Source organism: Capra hircus, chromosome 7, assembly GCF_001704415.2.
Source record: "Capra hircus breed San Clemente chromosome 7, ASM170441v1, whole genome shotgun sequence".
In the NCBI taxonomy this organism is placed as follows: domain Eukaryota; kingdom Metazoa; phylum Chordata; class Mammalia; order Artiodactyla; family Bovidae; genus Capra; species Capra hircus.
In genome coordinates, this window is record NC_030814.1 from 16376449 (window position 1) to 16402656 (window position 26208).

General features: G+C 38.4%; 1 protein-coding gene across 8 annotated transcripts in view; it reads left to right on the forward strand.

Moving 5' to 3' along the window:
• MCTP1 (multiple C2 and transmembrane domain containing 1) overlaps window positions 1-26208 on the forward strand; it is a 557812-nt gene that overhangs the window by 406544 nt on the left and 125060 nt on the right. The gene's annotated exons all lie outside the window — the stretch shown is intronic.

Below are 26208 nucleotides of genomic sequence, written 5' to 3' on the forward strand. Positions count from 1 at the left end.
CGATTTAATGGTAGGAGATCAACCTGTCCATGCCCGAATTTCCATTAGACTAAATAAATGCCAGGAAAAAAGTGTACGTATTGTGAATTACCTAGGAAAACTGGTGATTTAATTTCATTGGTTTGCTCCAATCCTAAATTTCCTTTAAAATTACATAGATCAAAATTCTTCTAGCATATAATTAAGCAATAAAATGAAATATTATATTCCTTTACAAAGTGTTGGAAGTACTGAATTGATAATAATCTGGGCATATTTTGAGATACTATTATTCATAGAATTTGTAGGGTGTGGCCCACTTGTTATATAAATTATGTGAGGTATAGTTTGCTATAAACTTGGTCCACCAATTTATTGCTATTGTAGTTACTCAAGTGAAGAAAGCTAAATTAAATTATCTATATGAAATGCTTTGAATTTCTTAAGTATGAGGGATCTTGGATCATTTAGGCTTGAATAACATACAGGACCTCAACAATACAGGGTTTTGTTCCTGAAAGCTATGTAATCTTCAAAATTTGTATCAGTCTTTAAAAAATGATTTAACTTAAAATCATTATTTGAACATATCCTGTACTGGACCTAAGAAAGGAAGATATATCGCAAGGAAAAATTTCTCATGGGTGTTTGCTAAAAATGCACAGCTCTTCCTCCAAAAGTATGTGGGAAGCATAATAATACCCGAGTTCAATTTCTAATAGACTAGAATGTTTAACCTAAGTTTAAGGAACTAGGAAAAAACTAGATCATAAAATGAAAAATGCCATTTTTTCAGTATTTTTAATCCGTCACTGGAACCAGTGACAGGAGATAAATTCAGGCTGTTCTGCTTGAGATGCATTTCAGTTCCATTAACAGATCTTCCCCGTTTTCATGCACACTCAATAAAGCTGTGTTGAATGACTGACTCAGATGACTTTAGCAGCAAAACTGGAAGTTAAAGCTGTAATATTGTAACCAAAACCCCCAACAGTAGTATCAGATGAAGCTAAGAATAAATGTAGTATATCAGGCTTCATAAAAGGGTGAATGTGGGATACATTTATGCCCTCCTCTATCTACTGTGAGATTCATACATAAGATTCACACTCATTATTCTCGTCATCTTAATGAGATCAGTGTGGGAACATTTCTCTCCTCTCCCTTTTGACTGTCAGAAATGGGGCACTCCGTTTTTCCTCCTTCCTCTCTCCACTTTTAAGGGACTAGTTATATTTTCTTGGAAGGCTAGAAATGTTAACTGGCAGCCCCAGAGTATCACGCAGAAAGGCTGCAGGACTCTAGGTAGAGACCACGAGTTGATCTCTCTCGCTTTTTTTTCTATTCTTTTTTCTTCCTACATGCACTTCCTTGCTTTCAGACTTTTAGCGTCTACCCTATTCCCCAGAGCGGGGGTGGGGGTGGGGAGGGTCCCTTGGAAAAGAAGGGAAAAGATCCTTTCTCCATGTGGAGGAAATTAGGGTACCTGAGTATTATCTCTATTTGTGACCCTCCTTCTCATTGAATCTATTGCCCTGATTAACTTTGCACAGTCTTCCTAAAGCAACTCTGAACATAATTGGTTCGTGTGTCCCAGCTAGACGTATGTCCAGCCTTGAACTAAAAGAGAATGGGCAAGGCACCAACTTCTAATGCATCTTGTCCTCAAATAAATTTTCAGATCTGTCAAGAAACATTCACTTTTTATAATTAAAGTTGCTAGGAGAGATTTTTACCATGTTTTTAGACCATGGGTTCCCTTCATTCTTAAGGACAAGAGAACAGGAACTTATAAAAATATTATTCAAGCTGTCTAGGCTATTGATTATTAATTTATATTATAACCACACTGGTTTGGGTGCTGCTTTCCTTAAGAGGAACTCGGATTCCCTTTAACATGATGGAAGAATTTTAAAGTAGGCATTTTTAATATTTGCAGCCCTCTTAATTATAACTTGTTTAATGTACCACTGTTAGCACAGGGATTATGAGTTAATAAAAATGTCATAGTATTAGTGAGTAAAACACTGTGTAATTTTCCCCAGGTAATAATTAACAGCATAAGGCTATATTAACAATAGTCTTAGAGAACAGTCCCTAAATGTATTTGATTCTCTTCTTTTAAAAAGTAATTTTATACTGAAATTCAGTAAGAAAATATTGGAGGGATTTAGTTAAGCTAGTTACCCTAAACTTCTTAGGTGCACAAATCTTTTCAAGTGATTTGCATTATATTGCTGTGTTTAACATCATCCTATTTTCAAGTCAATCTGAAAGTTTGAACTGTTAGCTTAAAGTTCACCAGAGCAACCTTATTGAGATTCATAAAGAGTTTATTTACCTCATCACAATATTTGTTAAAACAGTTGAAAAAATAAAATTAATAAGCCATGAGGTCATTATTACATAATGTTTTTGCTCACATAGATAAATGGGTTTCTTTTTCTCTCTTTCTTTTTAAATAATGTCTCTCTGGCTTTGTTCCGTGGTTGCAGCAGACTGTTAGTATGTATCTTTATACCATCAGAATGAGTGAGATATATCTGTGTAAATTATTGATTCACTTGAGCCTACCTCTGTAATTCAGGGCTGAAAACTCTGGCAGCTTATCTAGTAGAATGATATAACTAGGAAACCGAAGTTACCTACCACAGCAACAATTGCCAGTTGGGGGGTCAAATGCCCTTTTACCTTTATACCTGAACACCTGCAAATTGAGCTGTATCCCATTCAGATTTTAAGAACAGGCCCATTGTCACAGGAAGTAGAGTTTGTTTCTTGGAGAAAATTATGCCAGTTCTAGTTCTGAATGAAAGACGAGGCTTTTATTACTCAAGGGATATTAGGGCTGACTGCTTTTTTGAGAAAACAAATTTGCTGTAACTTTATCTGTAATTTAGTCCTGAATGGGTGCAAATAGACTGCACATTGTATGGTGCAGAAGGAAGAAAATAGGGGTTTGTTAAAGCCATACAAGGGCTATGTAACCACTATATTTCCGAGGGAAGTCTTATCAGAGTTGCAGGTTATAAAGGGGGAATATTTTGGTTACAGCCTTAGCATCAAGCACCTGTTTTGAATTTTAGTTTAGAATGACTCTGGAAAAGAAAGTTTTTGTCTAAAATTATGGATGATGAAGTTGCCCTTTCCTGAAAGTTGCTGTACAGGCTGACTTTGACTTTGAGACTGGCCCCCCTACCCCCTAGAAACTTCAGAAATCATTATAATCACTCCTGACTGAGGTTGAACGCTAGACTCAGACCTAGGTGGAGTGTGTTGACTTTTCACTTTTATAAACAGATTAGATTTATAGCATAAAAAATAAATAAATTTTAAAATAAAATTTAAAAACAGATAGCATGCAATATTCTTCACATAAGAGGCTGATTTAAGCTTTGTCAACACTGAGAACAAGATGGATATTTTGAGTAAGGGACAAGACAAAACACACCTGGGCCGGTGAACCTCCAGGTCACACAAGTGTGCCGACTAATGCAAGATGCGTGATTTAGAATATCTCACCCCTCAGGCTGGTCACCCACACCTTAGTCAGCAAGCTCAGTAGTTGTCATAGAAACTCTCCTTTTTACAGTGTTAGAGTTGATCACTGTCATGGAACCAGACTAGGTAATCAAACATCTTAGCCATATGCTCGTTCTGAGCTCCAACCTAGTCAATTAGCACATTTTCTATTAAAAACTTAGTTGTAATAGGTCTTCATTAGCTAGCAGTTGCCATAATTGAACAGTTACTCGATTATGCCCCCCCCCAACCTCATTTTCACTTCTTTTTTGTGTCCAACTAAGAATATATCCAAGAGCATTCATGACCCCCACCTCAAACAAACTATTAGAAGGGTAAGCCAGGGTTTAATACTTTATTTTTCTTATGTTTCTATGTTTTGGCATATATAATTAGGCCCTTGAGTTCTTCCTTTTTCTGTGTATTTCAGAATTTCCAGTGGTTTTCACTGAGTAGGGAAAGGAGACGTCTACTGGAAAGGCCCACTGTACAATAATGTCTCTAGGATGTGACAACCTTTTTACCCTTAAATCCACCCCTTCTTTCACCATTTTCCATTCTCCCCATCAGATACCCATCCAGGCACATCATTATCCTGACATCACTCCCCATTATCTGCATTATGGTCCCTGCTACCGTCTGCCTGTGTCTGGCATTACCATGTCCCTGAAACTCACCGTGTCGTGTATCATCTGATGATCAAGCCTATTGTCTAGGAGAGGGAATGGGTCACCCCCAGATAACATATGTGCATTTTATCACTGCCTTATGGGAAGTATTTCTGATGTGCTTAGACATCCAAGCCCTTACTTACAAGCAGGTGTAGAATGTTGTAACTGAGTTATCAGAGAGCAGGGAGGGAATTCGAGTGGCCCTTGGATAACACCATACAGGACATTTCTGGCCCCAGCAACTCACACAGATGCTCTTCTTGCTTGGAAAGAATTGTACCTCTTCCATCATTATAAAATTATGAATGTGAAAAGAATCAATCATAAAGGTTTTCTAAGCTTGGGAGCCTCATTGTGCTTTCCTCTGTGTAATACAAAATAAACAAAAGCAGAAATGTAACAAACAACACTTCACTTAAGAAACATAGAGTTTAAATGTCCCTGCATAATGAAACATCATAGCTGCCGATGTTCAGCCAGTGGAAAGGCACATGAAAAGGACAGACTCAAAGTCTACTGGACTTCTGCTTCTGTCCATTTTCTGGAATACAGAAGTGTTCTTTCTAATGCATCCATCCTTCCTGACCAGGTCTTTGCAATTTAGACTTGTATGCTGGACTCAATGTAAGATGGTAAATTGTTTCAAGGATGACAGATTACACATCTGGTTTCTTCTCCCCACAACCCCCACGTTCACCTTTATAACAATTTTTTTTCAAAAAGTAATGTGGTTTAAAAATCATTTTAAGTTGCCCAACATAAATGATAAAATCAAATATTGGATTCACAAACAATAGCCTTTATTGGTTTGTGACAAGTGATCCATCTTTTTGCATTAGTGCAGCTTTCTGAACCAGATTATTTTTCATAATTGATAATTTGTGAGTCATATATTTGTTATCTGTTCTTTTATGGCTTTGAAAATAGTGAACGATGCCAAAGATCACTGTGCTTTTATAAAGAAAATTATTTTAGTGTAGTTTATTGGCTGGCATTTTCTGAAAGTATGTTACCAATAAGTTTTGCAGAGAATGTAACAAAGATAAAAGTAACATTCCTTGCTAGAAGGAGGCCTGATAGGTCTAGAATTCATATTGATAATGTGAATTTAGTTTTAGAATTTACTCATGTTTAGCATGAGAACAATGAATATACATAAATAAGAAAAAATGTCAAATTTCTGCAGAGAGAAAATATTTTGTTGCATATATAAGCAATTTTCCCAATACAAAATCCACATTAAAACAATACACACTGTAAAAAAAAAAAAGAAAAGCTACCTTGCTATGTGCATTGCAATTATAACAACAGAATAATGATACTTCTTCTTGTGATCAATAATTTCAGTTGATTTTGATAGATAGCCTTAGGAAAAGTGTCCACCATAATACAATTTTTATTATTCAGCCTTATATTTTTGTTCCTAAAACCTTCATAAGCACAATGGAAAATCCTTATCCAGTATTATGGTTAATAAATATGTTATGATAGAATTAGAGTTCTACATATGAATTTATTTGCCCCAGGTAAATAATAATACGGCCTTGGAAATCCATTTTGCCTAACAGGGCAATATTAAAAACTTTTTCTTACCCTTAATTAATAATTCTCTCACACAACCTGAACATATTCACTAATTCTGTTCACAATTATACTGACTGACAAAGTATAAATCAGTTGGAAAAGTAACAACCCAATTTACTGAGGACTAATATGGTTAGCTGAATTAAATTTTAATTTCACAGAAAACTTGTTATGAATCTGCTTTTAGAAACTACATGGTTCATCTTCAATCTTTACTAAAATTTCTCCTGAACAATTTAATTATAGAAAACTATTTCTAATAAAAAGATTATATACTTAATTAAAATAAAATTGAGATCATTTCATCATTACATAATTATATTATGATTATATACAATTAAATACCATATATAAAACATTTACTCTTCAGGAGACACTAATAGTGGGGAAAAAAAACACCTGTAGGTTAATGTCCTCATCACTTCCACCTTTAAAGTTATAGGTTCTATTACACACATTTATTACATCATCTAATTGCTTAAAATTCATATTTTAGTTGAGGGGAGCTGCTGACCAATATACAGTTGGCTATAAATCAGGATAAACTAGCACACTCATTACTATCACAATGCCTTTTCTTAGGTGATTTTGTTATATCTGAACTCTCATTATTAGGATTTCAACCAAGATTATCACTTCTAAATATGCCAAAGATATATTATAATTAAAATTTCATTATTTAATACCAAAATCCAATTATGAAGAATAGTCTTCCTTCCTCAACCTGAATATGCTCTAAATTGTGTTTTTTAAAATTGAGGATGTGTGGAACATCTTTATCAGATGGCCAAGCAGAATGTTTGAACTATATAAATAGCAGTGTTAAAATGATAGCTTTTCCTTTATGCGTCTCTTAGAAAATGTTGACAGTGTTATTTAGCGTCTGTAACAGTATAGGAAGAATTTGCTCTACCTTTTCAGATGTTTCGTTGGCCTCGTTTATGGTGTGTGCGGTGATAGTGGGGTATGTTTATTTGTACATATGGTGTGACAGATTGTTGATGTGTTTTAACCATAATATATTATTCAGTTTTGAAACCTACTCTCTTTAGAGTTGGAATTTCTCTATGGTTGCAGGGAAAATGCATTTCTAATAACTTGTCTTACCGTATTGAAGATCTGCATTTTTTTTTTCCTGACTATCCCTTTTATGTTTTCTTTGTTTTTCTTTTATATTTTCTAATTGGGCAATAATTGCTTTACAATGTTTTGTTGGTTTCTATCATACAACAATGCAAAGCAGTCATAACTATATATATATTCCCTCCCTCTTGAGCCTCCCTCACCCATCCCACTGGATCTGCATTTTAAACATCACTCTCCATATTTCAGAAAATGTGACTTGCTATATAAATTACCAAAATTCAGTATTAATTTTATATTTTTCCAGTGAAAAATCAGATTACTTTATTGTTATTGTTATCCCATCTGAGCTTTATTATAAACCAAAGTATTTGATATTTTCTTAAGAAATGCAGTTTGAGATATACATGACCTTTAAATCACTCTAAATATTTAAAGTAGATAGTTTTGACCAATGGATTTTGAAAGCTATATAAAGTCTGGGGGAAAGTATTGGGTTGTTCACAAGTTTGTTTGGGTTTTCCATAACATCTTACATCAATAATGTAAACTGTCCCTTCTCCTCATGAGATATGTTCAAATCATGGAAACTAATTCCAAATTTTGTGATTGATCGCTCTACCCAAAACAATTGAATTTATCAATATAGATTCCCTGTGGAATTCTGTAGAATGTAGAGCTTCAATATACATTCAGAGGTATTAGAATACATTATTGAAACAGAACTTTTTCCCAGCAGAAAAGTAATTTACATTTTTCAGAAGATAAACCTCTAGAAGAAAATAAGTAGGAAATAATAGGGAACTCTAAAACTGGAGTGTAGTTTTAGATCAAAAACTATCCATACATATCCCAATGTGTGTTATGAAATCTGTGCGTTCTTCTGGGGTTATCTACTCGTCAGTAAACGCCTTATAAAACATTGTTTATCTCTGTTCCCCACCACTCCAATTGTCTTGTATGTCATTCTGCAGTTTGGCCTGTAGAGAGCAATCTTGTACCACTAAAGCTCTCCATTACCATTTATTTAGGCTGGAGAAGCTTACAGCCTTACAGATCTGTTCAATGTAAGCAGAGTTATTTGCATAAATTCCAGACTTTGATGATGGTCTGTGGCCTGCAGATTATTTATGCAGTTGTTTGGCCTTGAAGTTCACAAAAATGCTCAGAGGTGACTTTACTTTGCATTGTGACCCCGTGTAGGTGGGAGCCAGCCAAATGGTTGGGTGGATAACGTCAAAGTGTGAGGCCTCTTGTCTGAAACGTAATGCTTTGTTTCTCATACAGCCCTTCAGATAAAAAAGAAATCCGCCATCATCTAAAATATAGAATAATATTTTATCACCTATGTAGCAAAGATGACCAAAAAAAAAAAAGTTCTGAAGTCTCACATGCAATGAGGCGATGGGAAACATTTGTCAGTTTAGACCTGTTTAACCTTATTTCAGTTAAGAATAGTTAAAAGCCAGAAGGGCTGGCATTATTCTTGTGGCTTGTTATTTTTACACAAATACTACCAAGTGCTGCTATGTGCATAGTTTTTAAATGTGAAGAAGTATCAGTTCCTTCCTTTTTTTCTCAGCTGTGTTTTGGAATAATTAACAGTAGTGTATTAATTCAAACAGTTGCAGAGCATGTGTTCCCTACCACAATGTACCTTTACTTCTAATTCATGGGTTGAAAACAGTACATGATGCTTTTAGAGGTATAACTTTTTATTTATTTCAGGAAAAATACTTTTCTCCCGCTCGTAGATATATGTGCCCAATTTTGAACTGCTTTCATTCCTTCGTTGCTTCCTTCCTCACATTGACTGAGCACCGGCTCAGTGTCCAGGCTCTGTTCCACACTGGGATTCCAGACTGGTTAGGACCTGACTATGAAAACACTTATGTTTTGTGAAAGTCATATTTGAGAAGAACGGATTGTAATTACACTAAGATCTTATTAATATAGTTTAAATTTAGGGAATTTTGACATGTCACACCTGTGAATGTTTAATTCCATGATTTTTTGTGGAGTTAACAAAAATTTATAAACCCTCATTTCTACGTATATTCCTTTCAAGGAACTCATTGGGTTTTAGAGAATGGAACTTGGTTTATTTCGGGGATGGTGGCTCAGACAGTAAAGAATCTGCCTGCAATGCAGGAGACAGGGCTTCAGTCCCTGGGTTGGGAAGATCATCTGCAGGAGGGCATGGCGACCCAGTCCAGTATTCTTACCTGGAGAATCCCTTGGACAGAGGAGGCTGGTGGGCTACAGTCCCTGGCGTCACATAGAGTCAGACACGACTGAACAACTAACACTTTAAGGTTTTTTGAACAAATTATTTCTGAATGATTATATTTCCTAAAATGGAAGATTATACTTAGGTAAGAGAGAAACCAACCTTTGATTGTCACATGATTCACATATATCAGCATATTTCAAAATCCGAGTGTTTTAAGTTTCAGCTGTTGACCAAATTGGCAATACAGTGCATCTTATTTTGCAAAAACTGCTCCATAGTCCTAAAAACTCTATGTCATCAATTACCACCTTTGTTCATAAAACTTCCACTAAGGTTTGAAATTAATCCAGTTATAAGAAACGTATGGCTGCAATTGCCTTTTGGACCTGGCATACCTACTTTCTGTAATACTTGCAGAGGTTACTGAGTGTGGTTTCAGGAACAAGGAGAGTGTTTTGTTTGTGAGGAGTAGCCTTTGATTCCTGGATCTGTGGTTATTAGAGCTGTATCTGGTTCACAACAGATATTCACATCTTGAGTGGTTAAATAGAGAAGTTGCTTTTCTCACAGGGTAACCTCACAGCTGGGTGCGGGCAGACAAGCTCAGAAAGAAGTCACTTGAGTAGCTAAGAAGTTTTGAACAGACTGGTGAAACTGGGGCAAGAAAACTGACTTTAATGTGATAGGGAGGCTTCTTCATTTCTTAACACTATACATTTTATTTTGAATCCTTTATTTTTCTAAGACTTTCTGATTACAAGATGGGGTTAGCAGATATAAACTATTATATAGAGGCTAGATAAACCACAAGGTCCTACTGCACAGCACAGTTAGCTATCTTCAATATCCTGCAATCAGCCTAATGCAAAAGAGTGTTAAAGATTATATATATATATGTACAACTGAGTTACTTTGCTGTACGCCAGAAACTAACTTTATAAATCAACTATACTTCAATAAAAAAAATACATTTGAAAAAAGATACAATAATGGATTCCTTTATTAAGTGTAGTTGATTTGCACGTTGGTTTTAATCAGATTCAAATACAGTATTAAGTCATTATTTTCTAGTATGCGCTTTTTAACTCTGGATGTTCTGTTACCTACAAAAGCAGATCATCTGACAGCCCTTTTCTCCACCTGCTGACTACTCCTCCCAAATCAAAGCTTAGGCTAGGATACCAAATAGATAAAGGACCTGCAGTTTCAAGGGATCAGTTCTTATCTGAGCTAAATGAGGCTGAAGATTCAGATGAAAATAGAAGAGTCAAAAAAAACAGGTGCTTGAACAGGTGGGTTTGTGATCTTTTGCCATTACACTGGTTCTCATAGTCTTAGAATAATCACAGCAAGCAACAGAGCTCCCTCTGTTACAGAGGAATCTGGGGCATCCTCACTCCAGAGCTTGACCCTAAGAGGTGATGAACTTGACTTGGTGGAAAGGACATTTTCCTCTGTCTAATTTACCCACCTCAATATATATACAAATACACACATTCCTTTCTCTTAATACACCAATAAAGATTTTTTTTTTAATACCCAGAGTTTCTTCCCCATGCGTGGGAGAAGACACAAAGCAAAGACTCCATCTCTTTTCTTTGTCAAACCCCAGAGATCCAGTTTCCAGAGGAATTAAATGGATACACATCTCAGAACTAAGGGGAACACATTAGGAGTTTTGATCTTTTTTTTTTCTTTTTAGGGAAAAAGCAACAAGTTACATACAAAGAAATTTTGACCTTTTAGTTCTTCATGTTTTCAGGAGATGTGAAAATACCCTTAGAACAGAAACAGAAGATAGAAAAAGAGTCACGGTAACGTATACACAATACTATATTTAAAATAGATAACCCGTAAGGACCACAGGGAACTATACCCAATATTTTTTTAAAAAACCCATATGGGGAAAGAATCTTATCTGTATATGAGTGTTTATTTGTGTGTGTGAGCAGATATATATGGATATGGGTATATGCACGTGTGCTCACTCAGTTGTGTTGAACTCTTTGAAACCCCATGGACTATAACCCCCTAGGTTCCTCTGTCCATGAAAATTTCCAGGCAAGAATATTGGAATGGGATGCCATTATATGTATATATTAATTTATAACTGAATCACTTTGCCATACACTTGAAACTAATACAACATTGTAAATCAGCTATATTTCAATTTAAAAAAAGGAAAAAAGGTTCAAAGCTGGCACCACATAGAGAAAAACAACATTGATTCCTTTTTAATAGTTGAAGATGGCTTCCATTGTTGAGAAATGACTAATTATTATATTTATTAGTATAATCATAAGAGTCAACTCTGTGAATATAAGCTTGAATTAGTTCTTAGAACGTTGCTTCTCAGCCTCTGATCTACACACACATCACTCAGGATCTGATTAAAAGTCAGGTTGCAAACCTCAGCAGGCCAAGGGTAGAGTTCTTGAGTGATCCTGATCAGGAAGCACAGTTTTACATGAGGTGTGAACTTAGATACCAGAATTATCAGTCATCTAGCACATAGGCTTTCAAATTTTAGCATGTTTCAGAATCATCTGGGAAGATCTTAAAGGCACAGCAATCTGGACCCTGATCCTGGGGTCTCTGATGTAGAAGGATGGAGCTGAGGTTCAAAGGTTTGCATTTTTAACAAGTTTGCAAATGATGATACTGGTCCAGGGACCACACCTTGAGAACCACTGGTCTGCTGTAATCCAGTCTACTACATGTTCATGATGTGGAATACACACACACACCCACACCCACACACACACACACACACACACACACACACATACCCCCACCCCTCCACCCACCCCGTCTGCCCTTAAATGATTCTGATTTAACTGGTCTTGGATAGGGGCCAGGTATGATGAGTAAAACCCAGCTATTCTCAGGTTACTCTAACATTAAGTCAGAATAGAAAACCCAGCTGGGTTCCTTCCATGGAAGGATATATAATAAACTAGAAAAGGAAGAATTAAATCAAAAGAAGAAAAGAGACATCATTTCAAAAGACCAAGGAAAGAAACCAGAAACTGCTGCAGCAGGAGGGGAAATAATGGCAAATATTGTTTTTGAAAATCATCAATATAAAGTAAAACCTGTGAGTGAAGGAGGTTCAGAAAATGTTTCTCCAACTGCCAGTTGGGGAGCTGGCAGGATATCATTGAGACTGATATTCTGATATTCTTCAGTCTTTCCCTCTCTTCCCATGCCTCCTGCCATCTTAGACCCAGAAGGAAAGGCCAGCTCTCGAAGTGGCATCCTTAAAGTTTTAGTGCTCTTGGAGTAGATGAGTGTCGCGTTAGAAGTAAATTAACGAAATGAAATACAAATAAGTTCACTTGTTTGTTGAAATATTTCTAAAGTTTCCTTCTCTCTCCTACACCTTCCTTTAAAGAATGATGAAGGAAAGGCTTGTCAGTATTTGATGTCGCCTGATGACAGTGTTATTGGGGAAACAGCCAAGAAGCAAAATGAGGGGAAACATAGGAGGGTGACCTTTCCTAGTCCTCTTTGGTATGTGGAATCTATTGTATCTAGAGAGTAGAATAAGAAGCTGTTTCCAGCTAATATTTTTGTTAATATTTGGAGACGCAGGAAAAAAAAATCCTATTTTTGCAAGAACACAACCTTCCTCTTTACCTAATAATTTTGACCCATTTCCCTCATTCAGATATGCTGGTCCCACCTTACAAATTCCAGCACCCATGACTTCTCTCTAGTATTGTGTCCAGTTCAAAGCAACGTCTCAGTTTGTATGTGGCACTAGTAAACTTTTGTACCTAGAGTTTTACATTTGAATATTCTATTCATGTTTTTATTTTCTGCATAAGCCACTCTGAAATTCATATAAGGAGATGCGGTTAATGGCTCCAAAACGCCCCCCCCCCTTTTTTTTTTGGTTCAGTTCAGTTGCTCAGTTGTGTCCCACTCTTTGCGACCCCATGGACTGCAGCATGCTGGGCCTCCCTGTCCATCGCCAACTCCTGGAGCTTGCTCAAACTCATGTCCATTGAGTTGGTGATGCCATCCAACCATCTCATCCCCTGACATCCCCTTCTCCTGCCTCCTTCAGTCTTTCCCAGCATCAGGGTCTTTTCCAGTCAGTCTGTTCTTCACATCAGGTGGCCAAAATATTGGAGTTTCAGCTTCAGCAACAGTCCTTCCAATGAATATTCAGGACTGATTTCCTTTAGGATGGACCAGTTTGATCTCCTTGCAGTCCAAAGGACTCTCAAGAGTCTTCTCCAACACCACAGTTCAAAAGCATCAATTCTTCGGCACTCAGCTTTCTTAAAAATTCTGAAAATAAAACCCCAGTAACCATCCAAACCTGATTTCTTCCATATAATCTAATCCCTCCCTTACATTCCATCTTTTAGGCCAGAGTTGTCAGAGATATTGCTTATGTTCTTTATTTCTTATGCCCTCTATGGGCAGACAATATAAATTGATCACAGCACAAGTATTCCTGTTGTATCTCAACAAAACATTCCAAGTTACTAAAGAGCACCAACTATTTCAAATTGATTCTCAAGATGAACTGACTTGCCATTCTCCAGCTGGTTTTGAATGTGTCTGTCTTCCCTCCTGGGTTGAACTTCTAAAGGAGGGAGAAGAGATTGTGTTTGTTTCTTTATTCTACTGAGGATGTGATAGAGGGCTTAGTACCTAGCAGATACTCAATGTTAATGTGTTTTGTTGAATTTTATTTTGTAGGTCAGTCTAGACCTATGGAAAAAATATATTTTACAGCTTTTCATGTAGGTTTGATTGTTCTTAATAAGCCATATCTCAACTAACAGAAAGTAAAATATAGCCAAATGTAACTACCCCGAGTCAAGAATGATTTCTAGCTATTTTGGATGCAAATGATATAGCTAAAATAAAAAGCAGGTTTTCAAATTGAAAGTACTGTTCTCTCCCTTGAAATCCTTTTTATGTAATTATAATTTTCTTTGGTAAACCTTTTGATCAGAGCAAAAAGTCAATTGCAGCTCTAAATTTTCATAAGGCCTAACTTGATGGGATTTACACTAACGGTCTTTTTAATATTACTTCCATGGTATTTCAGTGATAAAAAGCAGGTTGCTGAAACCTATGTTAACTCAGAGTTGTGATAATTCATTGCCATGTTTATCAGAGAGATTGTTTAGTCATAGACACCATCCATGACACACACTTTGAGGAAGAAGACTTTAAAGTAGTTAGATTTGTTCTATTCTTATTCTATCACAAAGATAGTTTGATAAGAAGGGATTGTTTGTTCCTTTTTATTCCTTGATGACTTTTCCCAAGACAGACTACTAATTAATAATTTTTCTGGAAATCTATGTATTTCAGATGGATAAAGTGTGAAGTAGACATGGAGATAAAAGACTGCTGTATTTTAAATGACACAACCCATATGTTAGCATTTCACAAAGAGCTTGTTTGCTTATGAAGTAAAAGTGCCCTTTCTCATAGCTGCATTTTATAGACTCTGCAGTGAATGTGTGTGTGTGTGATTTTGATGTAGAAGCAAACGTAAAATCAAGTAAAAGTCTTTCTTTACAAGAATACTAATAGTTTCTCAATAAGTTTCCCTAATGTCTTCAGGGAGGGGGAGAAGAAAAAGGATCTTAGCACCTTTTAATTTTTTAGCTGTTTATACACTTTCATTTCCTCTTCTTTCCTCCCACATTTACACAAAAACCTTCTCAAGTCTCTTTTAAGCACTGCAGCAACTAAATCAATCCTAAGTGGCAACCACTTCTAACAGCGCTGTGTACGACTGTGTGTTAATTAGCTCCAGCAGATTATCCCCCGGTGTGCAGCGGGGTGTTGGTGGAAACTTCTCAATGCGCAGAGAGTGCTGAGGATTTCATGTTTATTTTCATGTATTGAGGCAAATTCTCAGTATGTCTTCAAATTATCTCCTTGGGGGTGTTTTTCCTGAGCTAATCCTGACAGAATCTTTCTGTCAGATATGCCCATCATCAAGAACAGGAGAACGGTACACATACAGGAACCTCTGTGCTCCGGGCTGTATGCAAATTTAATGCCCAGCTCATTTCTGCTTCTCTTACATGGATGACAGACATTTTAACAATGTGTTCCACGCTTCCCTCTGGGAATCCAGTTGGATTCCTGTATGTATGTGAATGCATATAGGCCTCCATTCGGAATGTGTCTTTGAATACAGTACTGGGAACATATATGCATACAAATGTGCTTATGTATGTACATATAAGCACATTTATTATAAGTGATGTGGATATTGGGATGCACGTGTGAGGATGGGAAAGAGTGAAGCCGCTCTTGATCAGAGAGGCGCCTACCTCCCAGGGAGACTAATCAGCTGCTGAAAAATAGATGGGGTAGGAGAAGTGATAAACAGATCTATACTGAATGTAATTCCACAACATTTGGGGTGGGAGTTGTGCCCCTATGAAATGAGAACTAGCAACAGCATAGGAAATCAGCTTTGTTTTTCAGCTGTTTTAATGGGGAAAAGTTAGCATCCTAAGAGCATTTCCAGTCTAAGTGCCAGTCTTCGTGATTGACCTTGGATTTACCACTTGCTACCTTCTGCCACCGTTGTACTGTGTCTGAGGTTGCCGACCTCTTAAGTACTTTCTTTGCAATTATTTTATTTTCAGTGGCTCCTTTCCCCCCCAGGCATGTGTCCTTGAACCCCTGTCTTCCATCCTGGTGAACTGGGCTGGCAACCTCAGAGGGACAAAGGAAGAGCCATCTAGATCTCTCCTTTAGGCCTAGGATGCATGCCAGGTAGACAGCTCTATCCTTTTCTCTCTCCTGTGGCACTCTGGTTTTAAAGATGCTTCTCATACTAAACATTTGCTCTGTTCCAAGGACTTAGATGTTTTATCTGAAATGGCCAAACCTAAGGGTAGACTCTTTATTAACAACCTTGCACCCCCCCCACACACACAAATCCATCTCAAAGGAACACAGATGTTCTGTCAACATATCTTATTTAATATTCAGATGCAACTTTTTGATAAGTAATACTGCCTTTCTAGAAATTAGGAGGTATTGCTATCTAGATTATATTGCAATTACGCTATTTTGTTCTAACAAGAGTACTTGATTCTTGTAGTAGTACTCCTAGTTCAGAAATGGAAACTTTGTCCAGTGAGTTTAAATCATGTGCTCATAGCTCATGGCTGGTAAGCCCTGATCTATTCAGGTGTTTCCCTCTCCCAACCCAAATTAGAAAGAAAGGGAAAACACAGGAATTACATGGAAAGGCTGAGAGCCTTAAGAAATCAAGAGCAGCCCAAGAGATGAAAAGCTCCAATCAGATAGTTCTAGGAGGGTCAAAATCTCTTCCTGCATTACAGGCTCTTCCCTTGGAAACTCTAAGCACAGCTTTTCTCTCACACCCACTTTCCCAGGCCCCTATTGTTACAACTAAGGCTTGATCCCTGGGTTGGGAAGATCCCTTGGAGGAGGAAATGGCAACCCACCCCAGTATTCTTGCCTGGAGAATCCCATGGACAGAGGAACCTGGCGGGCTACAGTCCATGGGGTTGCAAAGAGTCAGACACAACTGAAGCGACTCAGCACAATGAGAAAGAGATGATGATGCTATTTGTCACCACTGTCTTCCTCTGTATATCTCAGGCTTCCTAATTTTGTTATGTTTTCCTATGAATGTCATTTGCACTCTTAAAGAAGGTTCTCTCATCATTGTTTCTTCCACTATCAGACTTACTTAGATGACTCCAAAAATCCCCTTGACTAATGAGGTGGATGAAACTGAAACCTATTATACAGAGTGAAGTAAGCCAGAAAGAAAAACACCAATACAGTATACTAACACATATATATGGAATTTAGAAAGATGGTAATGATAACCCTGTATGCGAGACAGCAAAAGAGACACAGATGTATAGAACAGTCTTTTGGACTCTGTGGGAGAAGGTGAGGGTGGGATGATTTGAGAGAATAGCTGAAACATGTATATTACCATATGTGAAACAGATCGCCAGTCCAGGTTCAATGGCATGAGACAGGGTGCTCAGGGCTGGTGCACTGGGATGACCCAGAGGGATGGCATGGGGAGGGATGTGGGAAGGGGGTTCAGGATGGGGAACACATGTACACCCATGGCTGATTCATGTGACTGTATGACAAAACCACTACAATATTGTAAAGTAATTAGCCTCCAATTAAAATAAATTAATTAATTTTTTAAAAAAGAATCCCCTTGAAAGTCAAGGAATGGGGGATTTTCCCTACCTACATTATTTGCATTTAATATGGATATCACTGTGAACCCAACCCAGTTTTAGCGTATGGGATTCATTTATGGTGATTTGAAGTTGATTCAAAGGCCTTGATTTTGTGTCCCCTGTGGGGGTCAGATGTAGCCATATTTCTAGTGCTTAGCCTGAGGTCATTACTCTAGATCTCTAATTATTACCAGAGGACATAATTAAACACTGGATCAAGGGTATAGAAAGTACTAGAATGTGATGTGTGAATTAGTTTCTTTCAATTAAGGAGAATGAATATTTATTGAGCATATATTATCTGCCTGGCGGTGTGCAAATGTCATCATGTGATTTTTATAATTATCTTTTAAGGAAGGTGCTGTTATTTTAGCACTTCATTGAAAAGGAAATCAAAGCTCTGAAAGAGAGATTTGTCTGATATCACAGAGTTGGAAAGTGCTAGAGCCCTGATTTCAAACTCCTTGTTGGGTTTGTGTCTCATGGCTTTCCAGATACCTCATCACCAGTAGAGCAGAGTGAACATCCATCACAAGAAGGCTTGGGCTACCCAGCATGAAAGGGACAAGAAATTTTTCTGTATCTTCACATTATTTCTGAATGAAGATGATAGCCATTCTATTATGAAACATTTTCAAGATTATTTTATATCTTCCTTACACACACACACACACACATACACACGTTTCCTATCTTGTTTAGCCTTACCTCTGCCTCCCATCAGAAAGCTGCTATGTAAACGCTGGTACATTTTAGTATTCCAGTGTGAAAACTCAACTGTGGGGGGAAATAATACATATTAGCTTAATGTCTTTCTATTCTGGGTTAGCGGGGAAGGTAGGATCTGGTGCTAATGAGATATTGACCCAAGGCATGGTTACAGTTGGTTAGAAAACTTCCTGGATATTCAAATGTGGTGACTTCAACTTGGGGATGATAGCCAAGTATTGTATCTGTATGGGGGCGAAATATTTTTTAAGAAGTTGAATTTTGAGTTCTTGCATTTCGTAGTGTACAGACTGCAAGATCTCATCTGAGGAGTCTTCATGTCTGTGTCCTAGCACCTGGTTCATGGCTCAGCTAGTCAGTTCGTTGATTGGTCAGTTGGTTGATGAGCAGGTGAGCATAGATCTTCACAGTATTCCAGCCTAGACGTTTCTGAAGACATTCAACACCATGGGGCTAATTCTAGGCAAAATCGGGATGGATTTTTGTCTTGAGTCACACCAGACTACTTAGAGAATTCACCACTAACAGCTCTCAGGACTCCTTTGGTCACACCAGTCCATCCTGCCCCCATCAATGCTGTATCATTTCCCTTGTCCAGCCTCATCTTACTGCCTTCCTCTGCCTCCATCCATCACGTTTACTCCAGATAGATCCTGTAAAACCCTCCGGTTGTTGTGACAGGCCAAGCGTGCATTTAATACATTGATCTGTCCATTCAACATTTGTTTACTGAGTACCTGCCATGTAGCTGCCAAGGTGCTGGATGCTGAGAGACAGATCTGGTCATCTAGAGAATTTCGAGTTCAGATGGATGATGATTTAAGATGATGCACTGAGATGTCCTCACTGCCTAGAAGTTTCCAGTGCATTTCACAGAAGTTTCTGGAAAAGGCTTCAGGGCCATTGTTTTCTGACTCTAATGCAGTGAGTCTAAAATGTAGTTGAGTCCTCTCAGAGACCCAAGAAAAAGGTCTGGGTTGTACATGCTTGCTGCCTGTTTTCCATATCATAAGAGGTCATAGTTGAGACATTATCAGTTATAAGAACATTGTCTTGAAACTCTTATGGACTTTGAGAAATTCTCACATAGCAATTCACCAGGGGACAGACCTAAACTGAAACACAGCAGTGACTGTCCTTTTGGAATTAGGGTTAACGCCTCCATCTTAATGAAACTTTTATAACTTACATAATATTCTGGCAGGAAAGATGCTGGGTAAGTGTAAAGCATGATGATGGCTGCTGCTGTTACTTCTGTGACATTTGGACAACTTAAACCATATGGCCTAAATGTAACTCTAGATAAGTGTATAATTTTAGGTTGATTTTGTTTCAGAGCACTTGGAGGTCTGTTTGAATTAGGAGCCAAATCAAATCCCAGAAACAGGTGTATTTCCAAAAAAAGGAAGGGATATGTGTTACAGATGACCCAGTTAACAAATCACGGCCTTAAATCAAATAGAGCTATGTGAAGGAATGTCTCAATATCATTTGCCAAAAGTCCTGTCCAAGAGTTCTGTCTCAGGATGTCTGCCTCTCTGACTCCTTGCAAGCGTAAACTCATATTAAATATACCGATGAATACTTTCCCCTTATGTGAGCATGAAGATCCCTCTGATTTGGGGGCCTTATCGAGACTCATGCTACTTTAAGCAATGGCTGCTCCATAAACCAGTGCCCACTTCTGTACACTCAAACCCAAGCACTTTAGACTGCAGATATTTGCTTTTGAATCCCTCTGACCAGAGAGCTGCTGAGAGAAAACTAGCTCCAGAAATGTGCAAGCCAGCTCAGCTCTTACTCACTTAACCCATCCTTAAGTTGTGCTTACCCTGTGCCAGGCTTTGTCCTAAGGACTTGATAAATAGTAACTCATTTAATAATCATAACACTCTCCTCAGGTAATTACTCCTCATCCTTACTGTGCATACAGATGAAGAGACTGAGGGCCAGAGAAGTGAAGTGTAACTTACCCAGAGATCCATGACTGCTAAGAAGATCTCCTGCCCAAAACGGACTAGTTCTGTTCTTAAGCACAGTGCTATGCTCACCCCTCTGTGGACAGTGTGACTCATTTTCACTTCGGTTAAAGCCATAGAATCTTCCTGGAAAGAGTTGAAAAGTCAGGTTTTCCACAAGAAGCTGTGCTTTTAGGGTAAAAAGGCAGTATAAGATCGGCATTACTGAGCGCCCAATATACAGCGAAGTGTATTTCCATTCAAAACCTCTTTGCTTCCTGGGATGCAAATGACCCTCATTTATAAGTCCATGATTTTTAAAGCATACAGCAGGATCCAATAATACCATGTCCTTTTGTTCAAGAGATGCAAAGATATAATAAATGGGAAATTAAATTTTATCAGCTCCAGTGTATGTTACATAAGCAACTAAGCTTGCCACTTAGGACCAAACCATGAGTAATTCAGGGGGTCTTTTAAATCTGCTCCAAAGACAAAGGCTCAGATGGCGAAATCATAAAATCACCAGGGAAAAGGAATTTCATAGTATAAACCTTCCAGCATTAAGTCTCAACCCTAAGTGTCTTTATAAAGAACCTGAGTTGACTCCAACGGCCACGATAACCAGAAAATCACAGGAGACTGGAGGAATGAACAGTAATGAAAACCCCTCAACTCCTCAAGTGCTTTCTATCTTTACTGTTCATTCAGCTCCTTCACAACATGATATCATGTTTTCTGTATTAAATCAGTTCTGTGTGTGTATCTTCTCTCCCCAGCTGGATAGTAAGCCTTTGAGGACCAGTTCCTAATCTGTATACCTTGGGCACCTCTCAGAGACATAATGCAGATGTACAGATGGGTTTATTCTTTCATTCTTTCTTCCTATAATCCAGTTGGAAGAACTATAGTGAGGAAAGAGCCAGAGGTTTAAAGTAAGACAGCCTGGATGCAAATCAGACTCTGCTCACAGTGTTAATGATGATGTCATGGTCATAGAAAATCCCGAGGAGTTGGCAGCCTTAACAGAAGTGACCTTGGTCAGGCAACCATCAGATTGGTATCTGCAGAGAGAATCCCTGCTCTTGACAGACAATAACCCCTTGCTGCTGCTGCTGCTGCTGCTGCTGCTAAGTCACTTCAGCCATGTCTGACTCTGTGCGACCCCATAGACAGCAGGCCACCAGGCGCCCCCATCCCTGGGATTCTCCAGGCAAGAACACTGGAGTGGGTTGCCATTTCCTTCTCCAATGCATGAAAGTGAAAAGTGAAAGTGAAGTCGCTCAGTCATGTCCGACTCTTCGCGACCCCATGGGCTGTAGCCTACCAGGCTCCTCCATCCATGGGGTTTTCCAGGCAAGAGTACTGGAGTGAGGTGCCATCGCCTTCTCCTCAACAACCCCTTGGGTGAGGACAAAACCCAGAAAGGTGATGTCTCTTGCCCATTGCCACAGAACTGTAGGACAGAGCCAGGCTTCACACGCAGGCCGTTATAACTCACTCCTTTGTGTTATATTCTCTGCATTGGACAGGTTAGCTAACTTTTCAGGTCTTCAGTTACCTCCTTGATCAGAATGGAGAAACTCATACCTACCTTGCAGGGTTCTCTGTAAATAAAGGAAGAGCACCTAAGAACAAGATCTGGTGACTGAGCTACTCCTCTAAGAGACACTCAGTAAAAATCAGTTTACTTCCCTGTCAAAAATCCCCTCCTCAGCACTCAAACAAACCCTCAAATCTATGCATTAAACTGAGACAGACAGCGTGTGGTAATGGTACACTATTGCCTAATCCAGTCACTAGGTGTCCCAGCGAAGCGCTGTTTGGGGATAGGTTATTTTGGGTTAGATTGTTTCCAGAGAAACCAAAACATTGCTGAAAAAGAGTTAGACAGAAGAATATGTTTCCTGACTGGAGGAACTGTCAGTCCAGTCAGAAGCAAAGGTTGAGTGAAACCATGTTGAGGCTGTGGGAAGGGACTCCCTGGCTCCATCCTCCATATCCTATCCAGGTGGTCACCTGGTCAACCTGGAATCTCCACTCCAAAACCAGCTACCTCTGGCCTGCCATGGGTGTCTCCTCCTCATAGTGACCCTGTCTGTTGTCTGCTAGTCTGATAATCAGTGCATTGCAGCCTTGAGATTTTGTGAACAAAAGTTCCTAAATGTCTTCATGTCCCGAAGCCTTTATAAACCTCATAAATAAGGCTTACAGCCATAAAAAGCAGTACTAGTTTATGCCTAGAGAAACAGATGTCTAGTGGTCAGTATTTTTCTGCATGTTGTAAAAAAATCTGTCTTGAAAAAATTCTAGAATATGCTTAAAATTCAAAATGGCTAGTTCTGAGGAGTGTTACATGGGTGATACCAAATGTCTTTCTTTCCCCTGACTAAAAAAAAAAAAAAAAAAAAAAAACAATAGTTACCTACTTCTTTATCAGCAGTTGTTCTGAGTGGCTTCCTTAATGGCAATTGGAAAGACTAAATAATATACAGTCAGGAGAGCTTCCTCTGTTTTGCAGTGGTGAAATTTTCACTGCCATAAAAGCCTGCATTTCTTACTTTTACGAACTTGTCACAAACTTTTCACCATGATGTCCAAGTCTCCCCTGAAGATTGTGCAAAGCGAAAATCAAAAATCTTGCACAGCTTTAATGATGACATCAGTGGTGAGAAAAAGATTATGCACGCACATACACAAATCCAGCTGGCACATGAGCATAAATAACAGTTTGGTGACAGCAGAAACGTATTGATGCCTTTCAAATTTGATGTCTTTCCCTGAAGAAATTTGCTGATTTGCCGTGTTGAATTTAGGATAGTTCTCTCTTTTCTTGATAAATCTATTTTTTTTTCTCACTTTCTTAAGTTATTATGCATTCGAAACTGCATCTTGAAAGATCATAGTTGTCATCACCCACCCCAATTTTTCTTCTGTAGATAATCTTGGGAACTTTTTTAACCTTTATTTTGGCACTTGATGAACAGCGAGATATTAATACATTTAACAGAAATGGGAAAAATAACTGGAATCGCCAACAGCAGAGCTCCAGAAAAGAAAAGTTTTGATAGCACAAACAAAGTAATAATCCTGGTAATAATTTAGGAACATGCATATATTAGTATGCCTCTCATTTAAGAGCTAATTATCTTTGTTTTCATTCTTAAAAACAAATTTGTTTTTTCCATTAAATATAAAAATGATTCCACCTTCTAGCAACCCCTTCATTAAAACTGTACAAATAATTAAAACAAAGAAATTACCACATAATTGGGCCATATTACGCATAATTTATTATACCTTTTCAGTCTTTAAATAATAGTTTATTTGTATAAATAATTTTTATAGTACTTTGTTGTTGGGTAGGGAGGATACAGTATCTAAGATGAAAGGAAGCAGTGTGATTAGTTGATGAGGTGTTGACATTGCCTTTATTTTATTATAGCTACACAGGTTGATTAACATCATAACATTAGAATAAATCTGCATGCAATTAAAATAAAGCATATTGCCCAAAAAAGGCACACAGAACTTATCAGCCTGATTCAGTAACTTCTGGTATAGCTGAAATTTTGCTTTTAAAACAAATTGCTCGGAGCTCTCCTTTTGCTTATATTTTTGGGTGTTTTCTTTGACTAGCTTTCTTTACCTTCTGAAAGATATTTATAACTCTCCAGGGTGCACCAGCCTACTGAGATAACTTGTGTTCTTAGATGCTTGAAAACAAAGATGAACAACTCACTTGTGGTGTGTGGTTATCTCATTATATCTACCCACCCTGTTGTAGGGCATTGCTAGAGCTGCAGTGATCTGTTTGCCCTGCTGGCAAACAAGCCCCTTGCAGCTCATGACACGTGTTTTAACCGTTATTTAGGCTCGCTCTTCGCAGTAAGCCTGAATATGCCCTTAGGCTCCCAATGAAAAGGAAGCTTAATGATGTGTCAAAAATTGCACTACAAGGGCCCATGATAAATTCAGATGCTGTAAATACAGGAGCCAACAGGGCAGCTGAAATTTAAGGTAGTGTTCAGACTCAGACCACTTGTCATGAAGTCATTCGAAGGGGAGTATGTACGTGTGTGTGTGTGTGTGTGTGTGTGTGTGTGTGTTCAGATAACCGAAAGCAAGAGAAAAGAACCTATGTCCAAATGACTAAGGGAAGAAGCTGAAGGATAAAGTGTGGACTGAGAGTCAAAAAGGCCAAATGGACTTTCTTTCCAAAGCCATCTCTAGAAGGAAATCTAAACGTTTAAGTTGTCCATCAAAGAAATCACAGGCATCTTTTCCCCAGAAGAAATAGTCTTGGGTAGAACTGAAGCTCTGAACACTGGGGAAGGAATGGCTCCCTAACTCTTGGCAAGGGTGTGGTGATTCCTTGTAGGCTTTCTTCCCTACACGAGGGAAGCTGTGGCGGAACTGGATAACTTTCCTCTCTCCTCTGAGTGGCTTCACAGTCTCCTATTTGAATCTAGTTTAAAAGAAACAGTTTATCCAAAAAGGGGACTCCCTTATAAAATAACTCCCAGTTTGAAAGAAATAGCTTATGCAAAAAGGGGACCACCTTATAAAATAACTCCCAAACATGTGAGTAAAGAGATGCAGGCCTTTTGTTTCCCTGAAACAGTTCCTAAATAACGAACTCAAACTAGAACCACTGGGAATGCCCTGTTTTTAAAGAAATCTTTGACTTCCCTGGTGGTTCAGACGGTAAGGCGTCTACCTACAATGCAGGAGACCCGGGTTCAATCCCTGGGTTGAGAAGATCTCCTGGAGAAGGAAATGGCAACCCACTCCAGTATTCTTGCCTGGAAAATCCCTTGGATGGAGGAACCTGGTAGGCTACAGTCCACGGGGTCGCAAAGAGTCGGACACGACTGAGCGACTTCACTTTCACTCCACTCACTTTAATACCCTAATCAAACATCAGCAAGTTCATTAAAAAAATTGTCCTAGGCCACTGCTTGATCAGTAAAAGACCCCATACAAGTGTTCCAGGACTTTTTCTTTCTTCCTTTCTCTCTAGTTTGAATATCACTGGCACTAACACATTTCTTCTGATCTTTTTTATTATTTGAAAGAAATGAATGCCTGAATTTTGCCACCAGAAAATGTGTATATCCTTCCCATGAAACCATTGCAGGCTTTTACATTCTTAAAAATCTTAATCTGCGTTTAATTTTTAAAGAGCATTTAAAAGAAAACTCAGTAAAGCTTAGGTGAATTACATCACACAAAGGATCCTTCTTTAATCACCGTTGACTCCTAAAAATGGATCCTGTAGATGAGATGGAGTACCATGCTTGGAGGCTAAAATGCCAGGTGTCTGTCAGCTGTGAGAAGAAAGTTTTCAGTGTGTCTTTAAAGGACATTCAGAAGTTATTTCTGGCACTAAATTTGGGTGTTTAAAAACTAACCAAGAGTGTTAGAAAAGCTTTTTTTAACATATTTTTATTTGCATATGATCACAAAAAACAAGGAAGCTATCAGCTTCCCTGATAGCTCAGTTGGTAAAGAATCCGCTTGCAATGGAGGAATCTTCGGTTCAGTTCCTGGGTGGGGAAGATCCCCTGGAGAAGGAATAAGTTACCCACTCTAGTATTCCTGGACTTCCCTTGTGGCTCAGCTGTTGAAGAATCCTCCTGCAATGCAGGAGACCTGGGTTGGGAAGATCCCCTGGAGACAGGAACGGCTACCCACTCCAGTATTCTTGGGCTTCCCTTGTGGCTCAGCTGGTAAAGAATCTGCCCACAATGCGGGAGACCTGAGTTCGATCCCTGGGTTGGGAAGATCCCCTGGAGAAGGGAAAGGCTACCAACTCCAGTATTCTGGCCTGGAGAACTCCATCGACAGTCCACGGGTCACAAGTATTCAGGCACCACTGAGCAAATTTCGCTTTCACAAAAAACCAAATGATTTATAATTTGTTGCAAGTTGGGAGCTTACACCAGTGGTTTGGAGGCTCTTACTGGATACCAAGTAATGAAAAAAATGGAATGAACTGGAATATAATATGAAGGTCCATTTTGCCTTGTCAAGACTATCCTTGACTTAGCGTCATCAACTCTAAACTATATTAACCTGTAATACTATAGTAGTTAGAATTTTTCTCAGCATTCTCACTTACCAACTGAATTCTCCATCTGCAGTCTGCTGGCCATGCTCACTGTCTTACTAACACTGGTGTTGAGTTCTTAATATGACCCTGCCCTTCA